The sequence below is a fragment of the Tupaia chinensis genome, unplaced genomic scaffold (assembly GCF_000334495.1).
Source record: "Tupaia chinensis unplaced genomic scaffold, TupChi_1.0 Scaffold000222_1, whole genome shotgun sequence".
Lineage (NCBI taxonomy): Eukaryota > Metazoa > Chordata > Mammalia > Scandentia > Tupaiidae > Tupaia > Tupaia belangeri.
The window spans coordinates 3,978,184-3,993,799 of NW_006159697.1; the positions used below are offsets into that span (position 1 = coordinate 3,978,184).

Below are 15,616 nucleotides of genomic sequence, written 5' to 3' on the forward strand. Positions count from 1 at the left end.
ACTCTGGGCACATGTGTGTGTGTGTGCAGGCCCAAAATCCTGATAGGGAAAGTGGAAGAGAAGAGATTGAGATTGTAATATGACCATTCCCCATGGGGGATGCTTTTCCTCCACCCCTTTTCGTCTCTCTACCATGCTCTCTAGCAAAAAAAAAAAAAAAAAAGAAAGAATTCTAGCAGGTCACAGTGACTCAAGGGGGGAACAAATGGATAATCATACAGACTTTTTAAAAAAGAAATTTAAATTTGGGGGCTGGCAGGTGGCATGGTGGTTAAAGGCGCTGGACTCCCACATGGCTGACCATGGTTCAAGTCTTGGACCTGGATGTTTGCTTTCTCACTTTCTCTCTCTCTGATCGAATTGGAAAATAATAGTGATACTAAATAAGTAAAGTTAAGTAAAAAATAACTCTTAAAACATACATTTAAAAATTCTCCGTAGTATAGTTTTAGTGCTTTTTCTTCTTTTTCCATATGGTTTTATTACTTTCTCCCATGACAGAGACAGGGAAGGAGAGAGAGAGGACGCTCCGACAGGGCTCTGATGCTGTCATTCACATTTAGCGTCAGCCAGCCAGGTTACAGGCGGGCCCATGTGCCTGTGCTCATTCAGTGCTTGGGGAGGTCCCGGGATGCAAACCCAGACCTTCTCCCTCTGGTCCCTGCTGTTGGGTTTTGGAATAATATTCATCCTGTTGGTGTGAGTGCCCAAGTCAGTGGAGAAGCAGACGGTAGTCGTGAGACCTGAGAAAGTCTTGGGGACCTTGCTTTGTTATCACGGCTCAGGCCTCCTGAGGTCTCCCGAGGTTTGGGTGCAGTTCCTCTCTCTGCTGTTCTTGGGTTTCCTTGGTGCCTACACAAACGCCTCTCTTTCCTCTTTCCAGACCTTCGTCCTGTTATATCTTGAGGCTTTCCCTGACCGGTCACCTCCTCTGAGCATGGCATGCTCTGTCCCTGTATCGCAGGGGCAATGACAGAACCGTCAGCACCTCCTTGAGGGGCGCAGTTCCCCTAAAGCCCTTGAGCAGACCCATCATAGGACATCCTTCTTTAGAAGCCCATCCCCGTCCTCTGGCCACCTTCACTGTCCTTGCTCAGGGGACACTTGGGAAATAAGACGATTTAGTTTCCAGACAGTACGTCTTGGAAATGCTGTTGATACAGAGTGACAAAATTGTCCTAAGAGTAAGTGAAAAGCCATAGTCACATCAATGATGTCCTTGAATAAAAGTACTTATGTCCTTTTCCGTTATGTCCTAGGTGTCTTCCCGGCCGGCTACCCAGGGCGCGTTGGAATGGCTGTAAACATCTCTGGCGACTCTCAGATCTCCCGCAGTAAAGATGAAATTATATGGAGAGGCTTACTTGAAATCTTATTGTAGTGTGGACTGTGGCATTCCGAGCTGCCGCCTCTGATACTCCTCACAAGGTATGTATGTTTTAACTAACGTCTGCTTTGTATTCTAAGAGTCTATGAAAACCGTAAAAAGAGTTTTACTAGAGCCGCCGTTCATATGTAGCTGCTTGATAAATGTGGGTAGAATTATGACTTTCTCCTCTTTGCTTCATGCTGACTAGTTAATATTTATCATTGCAATTTAAAAAAAAAATAATTAATTTGCCAGAGACAGAGGAAGAGAGAGAAAACATCTCATAGTAAGGTGTGGTCTATTCTCCTCCATTGCTCCATCCTGTCAAGATCTGGGGCACACACGCACACACACCCGGTGTGTTTCTCAAGCTGCAGGGCCTGAGATCGGAACAACATGGCTGGCCATGTGGTATTTAACTGCTGTAAGAGTTTATTTACTTTAAAAATTTGACCAGAGAGGGACAGAGAGAGAGAGAGAGAGAAAGCAAGTCTCCAGGTCTAAGACGGTTCGAGTCCCGGACCTGGTGGCTTAAACTCACACTGGGCGCATGTGTGTGCATGCCGAAGATCCTGAGAGGAGAATGGAGGAGAAGGGATTGTGGCGTGGCCATCCCCCGGGGAAGTGATTTCTCACTTTCTGTCTCTCTGTCTCTCTGTCTTTCTGGTGAGCACACACTTTCTATAGCAAAAACGTCTAAAAAAAAAAAAAAAAAAAAAATTTTTGAAAAAATATGCACATGTTTCCAAGTGGGTAATTGAGAATGTCACAGTGGCCCATGAACAGGTGCAGGGGTTTGATGAGGTAGCAGGAGGCAACAGCTACTGTCACAGCCATACTATGAATAGTGCGATCCCATAAGCAGACATGAATGGATCCCCGTGAACGCGTGATGGTTCCGTCTTTGGCACTGATCTCATGTAACGTGCTCTTTTTTCTCACTGCTAACTTTTGTCACTGATGACAACTTTCAGATGTAGATACCCACAGTGTGAGGGTGAGGGCTGAGGGGAGTGAGGGCAAAGGTTATTCTCCATGCCACCTGAGCCAATATATCAGATCATTGGAAAAGTCGTGGCATGGTTTTCCATGCTAAAATGCATCCTAATGGTTTTATTTTTTTTTAAGAATTATTTATTTATTTTGACTTGTTATTATTCAGCTTGACTGAAGAGAGACACAGAAAGATAGACCGAGAGAGAGAGAGAGAGAGAGAGGGAGTTTGAAAGCAAGCTGCCAGGTTCCGGATTCAAGCCATGCAGGAGTCCAGAGCCCCAAGCACCATGCCACCTGCTGGTCCTGTGTCATGACTTTTCCAACAACCTGATAGGTTGTGGGATGGTATCCATCCAGACAGTGTGCAATAAATCCCGGCCCCACTCTACACTCTGCTTTGTGGACAAGTTTGTTCATATCTCTCTGGAATAATTTTCTCCAACCGATGGTAATCATTGTCATACCTACCCTGTAAATGTCTTGAGAAGATCAGAAGGGCACATATACGGAACTTGGCATGCTCAGTGTTGACCCACTCTATCCATGTTACCTATTAAAACTATGACTAAAACGAGGGACCAGCCGTTGGCATAATGGCCAGCTCACTGGATTCCCATGTAGTTGACCGTGGTTCAAGTCCCGGACCTGTTGGCTTGAAACTCATGCCAAGCCCCTGTGCATGCGTGCCCAAGATCCCAAGAGGAGAATGGAAGAGAAAGGATTGTGGCATGGCCAAACCCCCTGCAGGGTGATTTCTTGTTTTCTGTTTCTCTGTCTCTGTCTCTCCAGCAAGCACATGTACCCTATAGTAAGAATCTTTCTTTAAAAAAGAAAAAAGAATTATTATTACATTTGTTTGCATAAAGAAATACTTTGATATCTTAAAAACACATCATCTTTGAACTCAACTTTGGCGTAGGTCTGAGTCCCTGCTCCAAAGCTTTTGAGTTGTGGGATTGAACACTGGAATATACATTTTTGTAAATGAAAAATAGATGTGATCATCACTACCCTTCCAGCTTATAGATGGATCGATGAAGAGCAATGTAATTATGATTGTTGTTAAATAGAAATTCATGTGCACAATTTATGATGTTCAAAGACATCCTAAGAGAAGAAATTCATGTTCATTCAATGAACCATCTTTACGAAAGGCATGTGAAGTACGAAATACACTAAGGTGTTATGAGTGATTAAAGAGAATTAAAATAGGACATTACTTTCCTACAATTTAATAATGTGCTGGCTCATTAGTTAGGAAACCCAAAGGCCTTCTCCACTTGGTAGTAATCTTTTTTTTTTTTTTTTTTCTGAAGAGGTTTTTGCTATAGGGTGCATGCACTTGCTAGAAAGACAGAAAGAGACAGAGAGACAGAAAGTGAGAAATCACGCCCCCCAGGGGGCATGGCCACGTCACCATCCCTTCTCCTCCATTCTCCTCTCGGGATCTTGGGCACGCGTGCACACGCACCCGGCGTGAGTTTAAGCCACCGGGTCTGGGACTCGAACTGTGGTTGACTACATGGGAGTTCTATGACATAGCCATTAAGCTAACTGCTGGTCCCGGTACTAATATTCTTCTAGTGTTCTGGTAATCTGAGAGAGGAAGTCAACGATTTATCCTCTCACTCCATTTGTCATCTTCTCCAGAGATGAACAATGGCTAGTATAAAAGGCAGACTGGTATTCCGTCACCTAAATTCAGTTTTCCCCAGAAAACTGTACCCAACCATATACATATCATTCTCCAGTAGTCAGGTGCCTTGCCGCAATGCTCACTGTTAAGTAGACAGCACACAGTCATGTGAAACTCATCCTGTGAAGAGAAGATTCCATGGTGAGATGACAAGAAAATTGCCAACATGCTCCCGGATGATTACTGATCCAGTAGAAGTAGTTCTTTTGTACAGCCAAGAGATCAGGGACATGTTGACCATTCTCCACCCTGCTACCTTGGCGCAGGGAAAATTTTTGGCGGGTGGACGATTGGTTCTCACCCATAAATCATAGCTTAATTGTTGATTGGCTCTTTTCACCAACTCTGCAAGGAGTTTTATTTCTCAATTTAAACAAACCAGATCTAAATTGGAAATACACTCAATTAATTGGTTATAGTCTCATTGATCATTGAATGCTGCCCAGAGGGATGCTGGTGAGTTGCATATTGATCCTCTCAAGCTGTCTTCATGGATTTCGTATCCTGAAACAGCATGCGTGATAAAATGGCTAGGTATAGAATTCACATTAAGCCTCGCCTCTGTGGGTGTCCTCCCTTGATTCAGTCAGTCGGCCAACTTCATAGGAAACAAGAATGAGTTCATAACCACCACCAGCTCTTTCTTGTAACTACCCGTAAAAGAAGAGCTTATAAGGAATGTAATGCTGGTCTTCAAACAGTGGCCTCCTCTCCTTTACTGAGAAGAGCAATCTGTGTCTCTTGTTTTCCTAGGGTAAATGTGCTGAGATGGAGAAAAGAATCAAGTAGATTCTCATGGAGGTATTAATCAAGGCACCATCTCAGAAGGACAAAGTAATGGTAAGTGTTAAGACTCATGATGGCTGAGTCTAATATGACAGTGAGTGTGTTCTGGAGGGGCTGGAGAACGAATGTCTAGGTGGGCTGTGAGTTTTGGTGGCTGTGGAAAATACTGAGCTTGGAGCAGAGGACATGGGACTACGTGTCAGCCTCAGTGTCATTTATTATAAGCCCCCCCTGACCACACTTCTGGGAAACCAGAGCTCCTGCCCTGCAGAGTGCTTCATCCCGTTCCCCTACTCTCCTTGGAACCTCCAGTCTGTTCAAACTCTGGGTTATCTGTTGGGAGAAATGTCTAAGAAGGACCTCACTCGTCTAGGGCAGGCTGAGGTCCGCTCAGGCCATAAGAGCCTTCTCAATATGGGGACATTGAGCAGAGGCCAAGAAAAAGGACCTAGGTAACACATTTTGATGACTTCCAGTAGTGAGCCCATGTTAATGGCAGCATTTTAGGATTTAAAAATCTGTGCCCTTTCTCCTAAACTGAAATTTTATAAAAGATCATTTGCTGTTACCTTAGGTGGATGGATTATTCCTTGTTTTTAAAATGCCTTTAGCTTTCTTGGCTGTCATCAAAGGTCCTAAAATACCTGACCTGTTGTATTGTAAGTGCACACCTTGTATATCCCTGCTCAGTATATACCGAAGATTGGAACTCTATAGCAAAAATGGAATGATCTGAAGATATGATAGTAGAGGGGATAAGTGTAAATTGCAGAGATTATAAGGGAGGGGAGTGATGGTAGAGGGGGGGTGGGACGGCAAATGGAAGAAACATTTACTAGAAAAAACAATATAATGTTCTCAGTTGAAAATGACATACGTGGTAACGTCCTTGTTTTGTCACGTGGTACATACACACTTTAAAAAGCCATATCGTGGGGGCCAACCGGTGGCATGGTGGTTAAGGCACCGGACTCCCACATGGCAGATTGTGGTTCAAGTCTTGGACTAGGCAGCTTGCTTTCTCACTTTCTCTCTGGTCAAATTAAAAAATAATAATAATTTTTAAAAAGCCATGTTGTCGATTATAAAGAGGTACAATGGTGGAATGTAAATTAAGTAAATAAATAATATTAAAAATAATACAATTTGGGGGCCAGCAGTTGATGTAATGGCTATGTGGGTGGCATCCCCTGTAGCTTGACTGCGGTTCGAGTCCCAGACCTGGTGGCTTAAAACTCATGCCGGGCTTGTGTGTGTGCGTGCCCAAGATCTCAAGAGGAGAATGGAGGAGAAGGGATTGTGGCATGGCCATCCCCCCGAGGGTTGATTTCTCCCATTCTGTCTCTCTGTCTCTCTCTGTCTTTCTGAAGAGCTCACGTGCCCTTGTAGCAAAAACCTCTCAAAAAAATATTTTTTTTTAGGGGAAAAAAGTTAAGTGAAGGCTAGCTTCATGGCCTGCTGGTTAAGGTAGCCAGATCCTACATGGCCTACCTCTTGCTTTGAGTCTCTACCCAATGGCTTGAGAAGCACACTGCGTGTGTGTGTGTGTGCATTCCCCAAATCCTGACAAGAGTGAGGCAGACTGTAACATGATCTACAGGGTGGGATGACCACAGTACACTCTCTCCCCCCACCCATTCTCCTCTTGGAACTTTGACCATGCATGCACACATACCTGGCGTGTTGTTAAACCACCTTGTCCAGGACTTGAACCACACCTTTGACTGTATGGGATCCAGCTGCTTTAACCACCTTGCCACTGGCTGGCCCCAACAAAGCTTGCTGTTCCTTGGCTGGTGTGGCTTCATAGGCTTTGAGCTGTCCAAAGACTGGAGATCTACATGGTTGTCCCTTTTCTCATGAAGAATCTGTGCCCGGGGAGTGCCGATGACTAATGGAGCCTAGTGAATACGTGAACCTTTCCATGTACCCATAGAATCCATTTTTGTAGCCACAGTTGACTGAGAGCTTTCTGTTTTTGTATTCCCTATGAAGGGAAATGATTTTCAATGGAATTTCTTAAAGGTTGACTTACTTATTTTGTAAGAGAGAGAGAGACTAGTTGAGAAAGAGCGGTACCCTCAATAAGGTCTCACGCCCTGATCCTCCCCAAGCCTTCCCAGCTGGCCAGGATCAGAGACACCCACACACATGTACCTGGTAGGGATAGGTCGACCTGAGAAGCCCACCTGACCCCGTTGGGATCACAGCATAGCTGAGCATTGCCCTGCCCTTGTGGAACCACCGTGGGGTCTTGCAAGGGATTTTCAGATTCATCTGGGAACATCTTGGTGCTCTAATAGTACCATTTATTTTGGGCTGGGATGTGGTGTAGAGCTTAGGTGGCTGTGTTCCACATGGCCGACGATGTGGTTCGAGTCCAGAACTTGATGGCTTGAAAAACTTACTAGGGTGGGACCAGCAGATGGCATAATGGTTACATTGCTGGACTCTCACATAGCTGACTGCAGTTTGAGTCCTGGACCAGGTGGCTTAAAACTCACTCCAGGCACATGTGCATGTGTGCCCAAAATGCCAAAAAGAGAGTGGAGGAGAAGGGATTGTCTCATACCCATTCTTACAGAGGTGGATTTCTTGCTTTCTGCCTCTCTCTCTCTCTGGTGAGTGCATGCACCCTATTGCAAAAAAATCTAAAAATAACTCTACAAACAAGTCCAATGAACTAAAGGACATAATAATGTTTATCAGATTATCATAGACTACACTTCAAATTCCACTTCATTTTAAACCATTTTCTATTGTGATTATTTAATTTGCCCAGCTAAAGGTTGTTGTTGAATAGACCAAATTTTATCTCTTTTGCAATGATTAAAAATTGCCTGGTTTATTGAAAACCTCTGTTGGCACACAAAACATTTTTCTCATTACAAATGTTTAGAAATCTGTTTTGAGTCTCCACTGAAGCTTTCCTTGTTTTTCATTTGGACTTGTTTTAAAAGTACACTTAAAAGACATAATCATATGCATTTAAAAGCTTAGTTTTTTTTTTTTTTCAAGACACGGTAATACATTGGAGATCTGATCTTTGACTACTTAAATAATTGCTGAAGAAATCATGTCTACTTATATTTAAGAAGAAAATTGATAGACTATATTAAGGAGGAAAATGCCCCTTACTTCTGAAATTGAGTAGAGGAAAATCTATTTTGGAGATGATCACAGAAAAGTGATATGATGATTTTAGTTTTGAAGAAAGAAAGGAGACTTCAGTAGACAGGTCCATAGTATATCAAGACTTCTAATCCATAGCTAATAGCACCAATAATCATATTGTGAAAAAAGTTGGTGATCAGATTGCACAGTCCATCGTGGGGGCCAACCGGTGGCATGGTGGTTAAGGCACCGGACTCCCACATGGCAGATTGTGGTTCAAGTCTTGGACTAGGCAGCTTGCTTTCTCACTTTCTCTCTGGTCAAATTAAAAAATAATAATAATTTTTAAAAAGCCATGTTGTCGATTATAAAGAGGTACAATGGTGGAATGTAAATTAAGTAAATAAATAATATTAAAAATAATACAATTTGGGGGCCAGCAGTTGATGTAATGGCTATGTCGCTGGACTCCCCTGTAGCTGACTGCGGTTCGAGTCCCAGACCTGGTGGCTTAAAACTCATGCCGGGCTTGTGTGTGTGCGTGCCCAAGATCTCAAGAGGAGAATGGAGGAGAAGGGATTGTGGCATGGCCATCCCCCCGAGGGTTGATTTCTCCCATTCTGTCTCTCTGTCTCTCTCTGTCTTTCTGAAGAGCTCACGTGCCCTTGTAGCAAAAACCTCTCAAAAAAATATTTTTTTTTAGGGGAAAAAAGTTAAGTGAAGGCTAGCTTCATGGCCTGCTGGTTAAGGTAGCCAGATCCTACATGGCCTACCTCTTGCTTTGAGTCTCTACCCAATGGCTTGAGAAGCACACTGCGTGTGTGTGTGTGTGCATTCCCCAAATCCTGACAAGAGTGAGGCAGACTGTAACATGATCTACAGGGTGGGATGACCACAGTACACTCTCTCCCCCCACCCATTCTCCTCTTGGAACTTTGACCATGCATGCACACATACCTGGCGTGTTGTTAAACCACCTTGTCCAGGACTTGAACCACACCTTTGACTGTATGGGATCCAGCTGCTTTAACCACCTTGCCACTGGCTGGCCCCAACAAAGCTTGCTGTTCCTTGGCTGGTGTGGCTTCATAGGCTTTGAGCTGTCCAAAGACTGGAGAGCTACATGGTTGTCCCTTTTCTCATGAAGAATCTGTGCCCGGGGAGTGCCGATGACTAATGGAGCCTAGTGAATACGTGAACCTTTCCATGTACCCATAGAATCCATTTTTGTAGCCACAGTTGACTGAGAGCTTTCTGTTTTTGTATTCCCTATGAAGGGAAATGATTTTCAATGGAATTTCTTAAAGGTTGACTTACTTATTTTGTAAGAGAGAGAGAGACTAGTTGAGAAAGAGCGGTACCCTCAATAAGGTCTCACGCCCTGATCCTCCCCAAGCCTTCCCAGCTGGCCAGGATCAGAGACACCCACACACATGTACCTGGTAGGGATAGGTCGACCTGAGAAGCCCACCTGACCCCGTTGGGATCACAGCATAGCTGAGCATTGCCCTGCCCTTGTGGAACCACCGTGGGGTCTTGCAAGGGATTTTCAGATTCATCTGGGAACATCTTGGTGCTCTAATAGTACCATTTATTTTGGGCTGGGATGTGGTGTAGAGCTTAGGTGGCTGTGTTCCACATGGCCGACGATGTGGTTCGAGTCCAGAACTTGATGGCTTGAAAAACTTACTAGGGTGGGACCAGCAGATGGCATAATGGTTACATTGCTGGACTCTCACATAGCTGACTGCAGTTTGAGTCCTGGACCAGGTGGCTTAAAACTCACTCCAGGCACATGTGCATGTGTGCCCAAAATGCCAAAAAGAGAGTGGAGGAGAAGGGATTGTCTCATACCCATTCTTACAGAGGTGGATTTCTTGCTTTCTGCCTCTCTCTCTCTCTGGTGAGTGCATGCACCCTATTGCAAAAAAATCTCTCCAAAAAAAAAAAAAAAAAGAAAGAAAGAAAGGAAAGAAAAGAAAAACATAGTGGGTATGTGGGTACGTGCTAAGCATCCCAAGAGCAGACTGAAGGAGAAGGGATTGTGGCATGGTCATCCCTCCTGGGGGGGTGACTTCTCACTTTCCCTGTCTGTCTGTCTCTCTCTAATGAGCAAATGCACCCAATGGCCAAGACAAAAATATTCTGGGGGGAGGAGGACTTCATCTGATTCATAACTAATGACCAAGAGAAATTTCTCTTTCTGACCTTTCTGAAAACAGATCATTTCCATTCTAAGTCCAGGTTCTAGGACTGAAGCAGGAACTAGGACACCTAGTAGAGGCAGGGACTGAATTTGCGAGTATGCATGAGTGTGTTGAACCTTCAGATCATCAGAGAAACCCTAGGGGCTGGTGAATTTCCATGTGGAGGTTGTTTACTCTACGCTCACTTCTGAGAACACATTCCCCCAAGGCAGCTTTTATTAAACCCTTTGGGACTGAGACAGAGGTCCCCTGGAGATGGGAGGGAGTCTGACCACTGCGGGAGGGTTTGACAACGTTTGAATGGTAATTTGAGGACACCGAAGGTCCTCAAGGTGCTCGGAGGACTTTTCAAAGACAGGCAAGGGATGAGTGAATCCGTCGATCAGTTCGACTTTGAATATTCTGTATTTAGTGTGGCAAGTCCTCCAAGTGGCTCTGAACACCCTTTTTCTCCCACGCTTATTTATTTTATTATTATGACCTTGTTAGCAGTCAGCGTTTTTTCCCTAAATGTCTTATTTCCAATTTTTTAAGCAGCTCTGACTAAGAAGGAGTTCAATCTGATACTTTTCTTTAAATTTCTATAAAAAAACAGACCATCATACCTATTTAGAAAGAAGCAAAATATAAAGACTGATACACAATTAGTTTCAATCTTAGACATGTGTTATTATTTTTCCCAGATTCAGTTAGGTGGTAAATTTACAGCAAATATTAATGTGCTGTTCACTGCTTTTATTAAAAATAATCTGTCCTGAACAGTAATATAATCAGTGACTACAATTTCTGCCTTAAATCTTTTTTTTTTTCTATTTGGAGAGGTTTTTGCTATAGGGCGTGTGCACCGAGAGACAGAGAGATAGAAAGAGAGAAATCACCCCCTCCCCCGGGGGGATGGCCACCCCGCAATCCCTTCTCCTCCATTCTCCTCTTGGGATCTTGGGCACAGATGCACATGCGCCCGGCGTGAGTTTAAGCCACAGGGTCCGGGACGTGAACCGTGGTGGGCTACATGAGGATCTAGCGACATAGCCATTACGCTAACTGCTGGTCCCCTGTCTTAAATCTTTGCAATGCTTAGATGACAAGTGAAATACACATTCCCAGGGTGATTCCCAAGCTGCCTGGTCTAGGGCTCAAACTATAGTTGGCCATGTGGGAGTCTCGTGCTTCACCCACTGTACCACCTTCTGGTTCCTCTTAGTTTGTTTCTTTTGTGCAAGAGAGTATATTTTAGACTGAACCAGAAGAGCAGGAGAAGCTAGTGAAGTGGAACATTTTACACTCTCGGTACGTGGTTTGTGCAGAAGCTCACCTTGTTGGGCCTCCAGAGGACAAAAATCAAGTCTACTTTGAGTAAAAGAGAATGCCACATTTATGTCCTCACTTAGAGTCAGTCAGCCACGGCCTGTGGGAGGGCCACCAGTTTCTGTAAGCACAGCCATATCCCTTGAAAAAAAATGGCCAGAGGGGATGTGCACTCACCAGAGAGACAGAGACAGAGAGAGAGGGAGAAGGAGAACCCCCAATGACACATGGCCACACGGCTGGCTCTTCTTCATTGCTGTGTCCTGTAGGGTATTTAGGCATGCCTGCGCTTGCACTCTGACTGTCCTGCAGACTGCCGGGCTGACGTTCAAACAGCACAGCCGGCCCTGTCGGCTCTGACGCCCTCAACCTCCAGGCCACAGGGCTGGGCTGGCCACATGGCCAACTGCATGTTTGAGTCCTGGACCTGGTGGCTTAAGAAATACACCAGGCATGTGTGTGTGCTTGCTGAAAATCCCAAGAAGAGGACAAAATGGAGGAGTAGCGGCCGTGGTGTGACCGTGCCCCACAGGGGTGCTTTCTCACTCTTCCTCTCGCTGCCTCTCTCCAGGGACTGCATGCACCCTCTAGCAAATTGACAGAAAAGAAAAAGGGGGGACAAAAAAGAATCAGCCTGAAACCTGGGGTGCATGAGGAAGGGTTGCCGACGTCCTTACACTTTACTTGTGAAATGTATATATGCACCAGAGAGAGAGAGTCCATGACCTTGACCAGCCGTCCAGATGAACTGTGGGAACACACACGGGCTTGCGGCACCAGCCTCTAGCTGCTGGCGCGAGGGACCCCAGTTGCTGGTTGCCCTTAGGGTTGTGATTCCTCAAGCAGCTTCCCCGTGGAGAACTGTCGGAACTGGTTTTCCATGCCCCAGTCCACTCGTTTCGTGATCTAGAAGAAGGGGACGGTTGATACAACGCAAGCAATTATTGTGAGTGTTTATTCTCCTTCACGAAGCTTTGTAATGAAGTGCGTTTGAGACAGTTCAAGCCCAGAGCGTCCCCGATGCCATTTTTTCGTGAGAATGAGCCAGAACGATGATTCTGAGTCAGCGTGCGTCCTCGAGGTGGACGATGGCTCTCAGTGGGGAACGGGGTTGCTGTGTCTTTCTCTGACACGTGGTTGAACGTCTTACCAGGCGTGCTGTGGACTTGCAATATGTAGTAACCGAGCATGTCAGTATTTTAGGTGCAGATGAGGAAGGACATTTGCCCTAAAAATGTCACCTTCTTACATCCTTCTTCCTTCACTCAGCACAGGGACTGTTGGAAAAATGGTCATGATGGGTAATGGGGAAAGGAACCCTTAGGGGTGAGGGAGGCAGACTGTAACATGACCTACAGGGAAATCAAACCTTTGTGGGCTCCTGCTGTGTATGGGATTTGAAATTTGAATAGAAAGGGACTTGGCAGTTGGCGGTAGCCTCCCATCTGGCTAACTGCAGACTTCCTTGACCCAGGGTTGACCCAGGGTGTGCGCGCATGCCCGGAATCCTGAGAGAAGAATGGAGGAAGAGATTGTGGCATGACTGTCCCCCTTGGGCGGTGATTTCTCACTTTCCGTCTCTGTTTCTCCAGTGAGCGCATGCACACTATAGCAAAAATCTTTTTTTTTAAAAAAAGAAAGAAATTGGAAAAGAGCAGTATCTGGCTGTCGGGATGTACCAGGCCGTGTGCGTGTAAAAGATGACCTACACGGGCCAGCAGGTGATCTGGAAGTTAGGGAGTTAGATCCCACATGGCTGGCTGTGTGGTGGGAGTCCCAGACCTGGTGACTTGAAAATCACATCGGATGTGTGTGAGCGCATGCCCAAAATCCCGAGAGGAGATTGGAGGAGAAGGGATTGCAGTGTGGCTATCCATCTGCAGGAATGATTTCCCACTTCCCCTCCTCTCTCTCTCTGGTAGGCGTAGGAAAAAAAGAAAAAGAAATCGCCTGTCTGTGTTGGGTGCATGCAGTTTAATGAGCGCATCTCAGCAGTTTAAGAGGGGGTGGAGCGACCCGATGGCGGTGCAGCAGTAGCACAGGGTCCTCTGCAAGGCTGACGCCCATGGAAAGGCCACGTTGACATCCAGAGAGACCTCCCTGAGTAAACAGGCATGCACATGCCCATGATCCAGCACTGGCTGAAGCTCGATGTGGCTCCCAGGGTGAAGACCCTGTTGACGGTTTTCTCTCTGTCTCTGTGTCTTTCACTCATGGAAGAAATACATAATTCAAAAGCGTTGGCAGAGCAAACACTGTCTGGAAACCCATAACTGCGTCTAAATCTTAGCTGATCAGCACATGCGAGTTGGTAATCTCGAACTAGTTCTCAAACTAGTTTTCTGAATTCCTATCCGTCGCCTTACCTGAAAAGCTAAGGCAACAAGCCACAGTCACATGGGTTCTGTCCAGCTCAGGGAAGATGCATTCTCTGCCTCCTCTTTGTCCAGAGACCACCTCTGTCCTTTTCCCTCCGGGGAGTCCTTCTATCTTCTGCAGAAAACCCAACCCCTCTGTGAGTCTCTAACGTTGGATGGGAACATGAAGTTGGTGCATATTTGTCACATTTCAGGAACAGCCAGCTGTTTCCCACCAGATCTATTTCTTGAGTTTTGCGAATCTGGGTAGAGGACCCGTTGGCATTTTGCTGTAGGTCACAGCAACTGCAAAGCCACTCTGTGTGAAGTCAGATTTGTTCCCCCCTGCCCCAGCATTTCTTCTGGTTTTCTGTATATGCACAGAAGAATATAAATTATTTAGCATTGACTTATGTGTAATTAAGTCTTCTAAATGGACTCCTATTTTAGCTGCTCCATGTTCTTCTCAATTGCTTAGAAAATTTAAGCCTTCCGTGGGGAATACTTAGTCTTTCACTTGTCCTTTTAATGGAAATTGATTGGCTTGTTCAAATTATGCTGTTCTGGGAAGAAGGTTAACAAATAAAATCTGGCAAGGTAATAAGCAAATGGTGTCAGTGGGATGGAGTGGAAGCACTCGATGTCCGGGGTGCGTGTCCCCATTCATTTCTTACCTTTCAAAAGTTGCGGATTCCTAATCAAGGCACACTTTAAAATGGGACGTAGGTCACCTACAGATTTACATTTTCCCAAAAGGAGTCTTTTCATCCCTTTGGTTGCTAGTATTTGGGTCTTGTCTTTTGAAACCAGTAGTTAATTGGGACCAGCAGGAGATTAAGATGCTGGACTCCCGTATGGTCAAAGGCATGTGGTTGAGTCCAGGACCCGGAGGCTTAGAAGTCATGCTGGGTGCAGGTGCAAGCCTACCTGAAATCCCAGAAGGATAACAGAGAAGATGGGATTGTGGTGTGGCCATCCCTCCGGGGGCCATCTCTCACTTTCCCTTTTCCTACATCTGTCGCTGTTTAGCGAGCGCATGTGCCCTATGGCAAAAACCTAAAAAACACAATGAATTAGTAGTTAATTATAATTGTCAATCAGTTTAATTTTCTTGATAAGATAGCATACATAGCATTTCTTCTTCTTTTTAAGTAAAGTTTATTTCTTTTTTTTAAGTTTTTTTTTTTTTTTTTTCAGAGAGGTTTTTGCTATAGGTTGCGTGTACTTGCCAGAAAGACAGAGAGAGACAGACCGGAAGTGAGAAGTCACCCCCCAGGGTGATGACCATGCTGCAATCCCTTCTCCTCCATTCCCCTCTCAGGATCTTCAGCACGCATGCACACGTGCCCGGCGTGAGTTTAAGTCACTGGGTCTGGGACTCAAACCACAGTCGGCTACGTGGAAGTTCAGTGACATAGCCATTATGCTAACTGCTGGTCCCTTCCTTCCATGAGTAAGAAAGACAAAGAGAGACAGAGGCTTCCCCCACATGGTATTGGTGCCAAGATTCACCTCCCATCTCAGCCATCCTGGACCGTGGGTGCACATGTGCCTGGCACACTCAGCTACATATCCTGCCGTGAACTGGGGACCTTCCCACGGGGGTCACCTTGCAGCGTAGTCACCATTCAGCCCCCAGTTTTATTTTTCAGTGTTGACACCAAATACTTTGTCCAAAAATCCTTTGAGGAGCAAAAAATGAGTCAGTGTCACCTACACACTTGGAAACACCAGATTACAGTTTAAACATTTCACTTCAGTGGCAGCCAGAGCACCGACCACA

At 45.3% G+C, this 15,616-nt stretch overlaps 1 protein-coding gene across 4 annotated transcripts in view; it reads left to right on the plus strand.

The window, feature by feature from the left end:
- Positions 1-15,616, plus strand: part of NLGN4X (neuroligin 4 X-linked) — a 408,403-nt gene that overhangs the window by 51,263 nt on the left and 341,524 nt on the right. For all 4 annotated transcript variants that reach the window (XM_006147778.3, XM_006147781.3, XM_006147777.3 and 1 more), the window contains exons 2-3: positions 1,260-1,428; positions 4,815-4,901. The gene's annotated coding sequence lies outside the window, so the exon portion shown is untranslated. The remainder of the gene's footprint in view (positions 1-1,259; positions 1,429-4,814; positions 4,902-15,616) is intronic.